This window comes from Schistocerca americana, unplaced genomic scaffold, assembly GCF_021461395.2.
Source record: "Schistocerca americana isolate TAMUIC-IGC-003095 unplaced genomic scaffold, iqSchAmer2.1 HiC_scaffold_170, whole genome shotgun sequence".
Classification (NCBI taxonomy): domain Eukaryota; kingdom Metazoa; phylum Arthropoda; class Insecta; order Orthoptera; family Acrididae; genus Schistocerca; species Schistocerca americana.
In genome coordinates this window covers 10,386-15,000 of record NW_025725791.1, presented here as the reverse complement: position 1 = coordinate 15,000, position 4,615 = coordinate 10,386, and the positions used below count along the sequence as shown (strand labels likewise).

Below are 4,615 nucleotides of genomic sequence, written 5' to 3'. Positions count from 1 at the left end.
ACACACTCCTTAGCGGATTCCGACTTCCATGGCCACCGTCCTGCTGTCTTAAGCAACCAACGCCTTTCATGGTTTCCCATGAGCGTCGATTCGGGCGCCTTAACTCGGCGTTTGGTTCATCCCACAGCGCCAGTTCTGCTTACCAAAAGTGGCCCACTTGGCACTCCGATCCGAGTCGTTTGCTCGCGGCTTCAGCATATCAAGCAAGCCGGAGATCTCACCCATTTAAAGTTTGAGAATAGGTTGAGGTCGTTTCGGCCCCAAGGCCTCTAATCATTCGCTTTACCGGATGAGACTCGTACGAGCACCAGCTATCCTGAGGGAAACTTCGGAGGGAACCAGCTACTAGATGGTTCGATTAGTCTTTCGCCCCTATACCCAGCTCCGACGATCGATTTGCACGTCAGAATCGCTACGGACCTCCATCAGGGTTTCCCCTGACTTCGTCCTGGCCAGGCATAGTTCACCATCTTTCGGGTCCCAACGTGTACGCTCTAGGTGCGCCTCACCTCGCAATGAGGACGAGACGCCCCGGGAGTGCGGAGGCCGCCGCCCCGTGAAGGGCGGGGAAGCCCCATCCTCCCTCGGCCCGCGCAAGGCGAGACCTTCACTTTCATTACGCCTTTAGGTTTCGTACAGCCCAATGACTCGCGCACATGTTAGACTCCTTGGTCCGTGTTTCAAGACGGGTCGTGAAATTGTCCAAAGCTGAAGCGCCGCTGACGGGAGCGATTATTCCGCCCGAGAGCATCCCGAGCCAACAGCGGCGCGGGTCCGGGGCCGGGCCAGGTAGGTCCGTCATCCGGGAAGAACCGCGCGCGCTTGCCGGGAGCCCGAGCGCCCAAAGGGGCGAATCGACTCCTCCAGATATACCGCCGGGCAGCCAGCCAGGACACCGGGGCTCTGCCCAACAGACGCGAACCGAGGCCCGCGGAAGGACAGGCTGCGCACCCGGGCCGTAGGCCGGCACCCAGCGGGTCGCGACGTCCTACTAGGGGAGAAGTGCGGCCCACCGCACACCGGAACGGCCCCACCCCGCGGCGAGTGGAAAGGCAACCGGACACGACCCCGCCGCGGATTGCTCCGCGCGGGCGGCCGGCCCCATCTGCCGAGGGCGGAGGCCTGTGGCCGGATGGGCGTGAATCTCACCCGTTCGACCTTTCGGACTTCTCACGTTTACCCCAGAACGGTTTCACGTACTTTTGAACTCTCTCTTCAAAGTTCTTTTCAACTTTCCCTCACGGTACTTGTTCGCTATCGGTCTCGTGGTCATATTTAGTCTCAGATGGAGTTTACCACCCACTTGGAGCTGCACTCTCAAGCAACCCGACTCGAAGGAGAGGTCCCGCCGACGCTCGCACCGGCCGCTACGGGCCTGGCACCCTCTACGGGCCGTGGCCTCATTCAAGTTGGACTTGGGCTCGGCGCGAGGCGTCGGGGTAGTGGACCCTCCCAAACACCACATGCCACGACAGGCGGCAGCCTGCGGGGTTCGGTGCTGGACTCTTCCCTGTTCGCTCGCCGCTACTGGGGGAATCCTTGTTAGTTTCTTTTCCTCCGCTTAGTAATATGCTTAAATTCAGCGGGTAGTCTCGCCTGCTCTGAGGTCGTTGTACGAGGTGTCGCACGCCACACCGCCAGCCGGCTGTGCACGCTACCGAGTAAGTACCGGTATGCGAACCGCCAGGCGACGGGCGCGCATCGCACGTTTCAGGAGGCGCGGCCGGCCCCACAGGCGGCCGCGACGCTCCCAGGTCTGCGAAGCGGGGCAAACGCCGCGCGCTTCAGTATACGTAGCCGACCCTCAGCCAGACGTGGCCCGGGAACGGAATCCATGGACCGCAATGTGCGTTCGAAACGTCGATGTTCATGTGTCCTGCAGTTCACATGTCGACGCGCAATTTGCTGCGTTCTTCATCGACCCACGAGCCGAGTGATCCACCGTCCTGGGTGATCTTTTCTTAGTTTCCACTGTCTCTTTCAAGACAGTTGCATAGGCGGGACGTAGGCGTGTGGCGGCCCCTGTTCAAGCGTTCTGTGTCCAACGGCCTCACGGCCGATGGGCGTCGTACGGCTCCACACCGGAGCGGACAGGCAGTCGGGCGAAAGTCATTCAAAACCGGCGCCAGGCGCCAGGTGCCGCAGGCCAGCCGCTCCAGCGCTTCAGCGCTCGTACCACACAACATTGGCGTTAGTTTTGAGAAGCACGCGTGGTTCCGCACGCGGCGCACGGCTACTGCGAGCCGTACAGGTAGCGTGTTGCGCGACACGACACGCACATCGAACGACATGCAGTCTAGTCGGTAATGATCCTTCCGCAGGTTCACCTACGGAAACCTTGTTACGACTTTTACTTCCTCTAAATGATCAAGTTTGGTCATCTTTCCGGTAGCATCGGCAACGACAGAGTCAATGCCGCGTACCAGTCCGAAGACCTCACTAAATCATTCAATCGGTAGTAGCGACGGGCGGTGTGTACAAAGGGCAGGGACGTAATCAACGCGAGCTTATGACTCGCGCTTACTGGGAATTCCTCGTTCATGGGGAACAATTGCAAGCCCCAATCCCTAGCACGAAGGAGGTTCAGCGGGTTACCCCGACCTTTCGGCCTAGGAAGACACGCTGATTCCTTCAGTGTAGCGCGCGTGCGGCCCAGAACATCTAAGGGCATCACAGACCTGTTATTGCTCAATCTCGTGCGGCTAGAAGCCGCCTGTCCCTCTAAGAAGAAAAGTAATCGCTGACAGCACGAAGGATGTCACGCGACTAGTTAGCAGGCTAGAGTCTCGTTCGTTATCGGAATTAACCAGACAAATCGCTCCACCAACTAAGAACGGCCATGCACCACCACCCACCGAATCAAGAAAGAGCTATCAATCTGTCAATCCTTCCGGTGTCCGGGCCTGGTGAGGTTTCCCGTGTTGAGTCAAATTAAGCCGCAGGCTCCACTCCTGGTGGTGCCCTTCCGTCAATTCCTTTAAGTTTCAGCTTTGCAACCATACTTCCCCCGGAACCCAAAAGCTTTGGTTTCCCGGAGGCTGCCCGCCGAGTCATCGGAGGAACTGCGGCGGATCGCTGGCTGGCATCGTTTATGGTTAGAACTAGGGCGGTATCTGATCGCCTTCGAACCTCTAACTTTCGTTCTTGATTAATGAAAACATACTTGGCAAATGCTTTCGCTTCTGTTCGTCTTGCGACGATCCAAGAATTTCACCTCTAACGTCGCAATACGAATGCCCCCGCCTGTCCCTATTAATCATTACCTCGGGTTCCGAAAACCAACAAAATAGAACCGAGGTCCTATTCCATTATTCCATGCACACAGTATTCAGGCGGGCTTGCCTGCTTTAAGCACTCTAATTTGTTCAAAGTAAACGTGCCGGCCCACCGAGACACTCACTCAAGAGCACCCTGGTAGGATTGCAACGGGGTCCGCCTCGGGACGCACGAGCACGCACGAGGCGCGTCGCACGCCTTCGGCTCGCCCCACCGGCAGGACGTCCCACGATACATGCCAGTTAAACACCGACGGGCGGTGAACCAACAGCGTGGGACACAAATCCAACTACGAGCTTTTTAACCGCAACAACTTTAATATACGCTATTGGAGCTGGAATTACCGCGGCTGCTGGCACCAGACTTGCCCTCCAATAGATACTCGTTAAAGGATTTAAAGTGTACTCATTCCGATTACGGGGCCTCGGATGAGTCCCGTATCGTTATTTTTCGTCACTACCTCCCCGTGCCGGGAGTGGGTAATTTGCGCGCCTGCTGCCTTCCTTGGATGTGGTAGCCGTTTCTCAGGCTCCCTCTCCGGAATCGAACCCTGATTCCCCGTTACCCGTTACAACCATGGTAGGCGCAGAACCTACCATCGACAGTTGATAAGGCAGACATTTGAAAGATGCGTCGCCGGTACGAGGACCGTGCGATCAGCCCAAAGTTATTCAGAGTCACCAAGGCAAACGGACCGGACGAGCCGACCGATTGGTTTTGATCTAATAAAAGCGTCCCTTCCATCTCTGGTCGGGACTCTGTTTGCATGTATTAGCTCTAGAATTACCACAGTTATCCAAGTAACGTGGGTACGATCTAAGGAACCATAACTGATTTAATGAGCCATTCGCGGTTTCACCTTAATGCGGCTTGTACTGAGACATGCATGGCTTAATCTTTGAGACAAGCATATGACTACTGGCAGGATCAACCAGGGAGCTGCGTCAACTAGAGCTGAGCAGCCGGCCGCCCGGGAGTGTGTCCCGGGGGCCCGCGCGAACACGCAAGCGTCCGCTCAATTATTCTGCAAACAGGAGGAGGCTGAGCTCCCCTGCACAATACACCTCGAAACCCTCTCAGGTCCCGGCGGCGCGCAGCGCCGTCCTAAGTACTTGGTCGGGTTCGAGAGAGGCGCAATCGCCCGGAGTTTGGCGAGTAGACGCTTTAGGTGCGACCACCCGTGCTCCCAACTGAGCTTGCCGCTGCCGACAGAGGCCCGGGAGCGTGCTGTCGTGGCATTGCCGGCGGGAGACAACACGCGCCACCTACGGTGACCGGCAGCTCCAACGCCAGCGCCACAGAAGGACAAAAGCCCCACTTGGGTGCCGAAGCGAACTCT

The 4,615-nt window shown here is 57.6% G+C and overlaps 2 non-coding genes and 1 pseudogene across 2 annotated transcripts; all 3 read right to left on the bottom strand.

Moving 5' to 3' along the window:
- Positions 1 to 1,610, bottom strand: part of LOC124571387 — a 4,894-nt pseudogene extending 3,284 nt beyond the window's left edge.
- A 188-nt stretch (positions 1,611 to 1,798) lies between these two features.
- On the bottom strand, positions 1,799 to 1,953 carry LOC124571367. The gene has a single exon (XR_006971813.1). It is a non-coding gene; the product is annotated as a 5.8S ribosomal RNA (ribosomal RNA).
- A 351-nt stretch (positions 1,954 to 2,304) lies between these two features.
- Positions 2,305 to 4,214, bottom strand: LOC124571422. The gene has a single exon (XR_006971853.1). It is a non-coding gene; the product is annotated as a small subunit ribosomal RNA (ribosomal RNA).
- Positions 4,215 to 4,615: the final 401 nt, after the last annotated feature.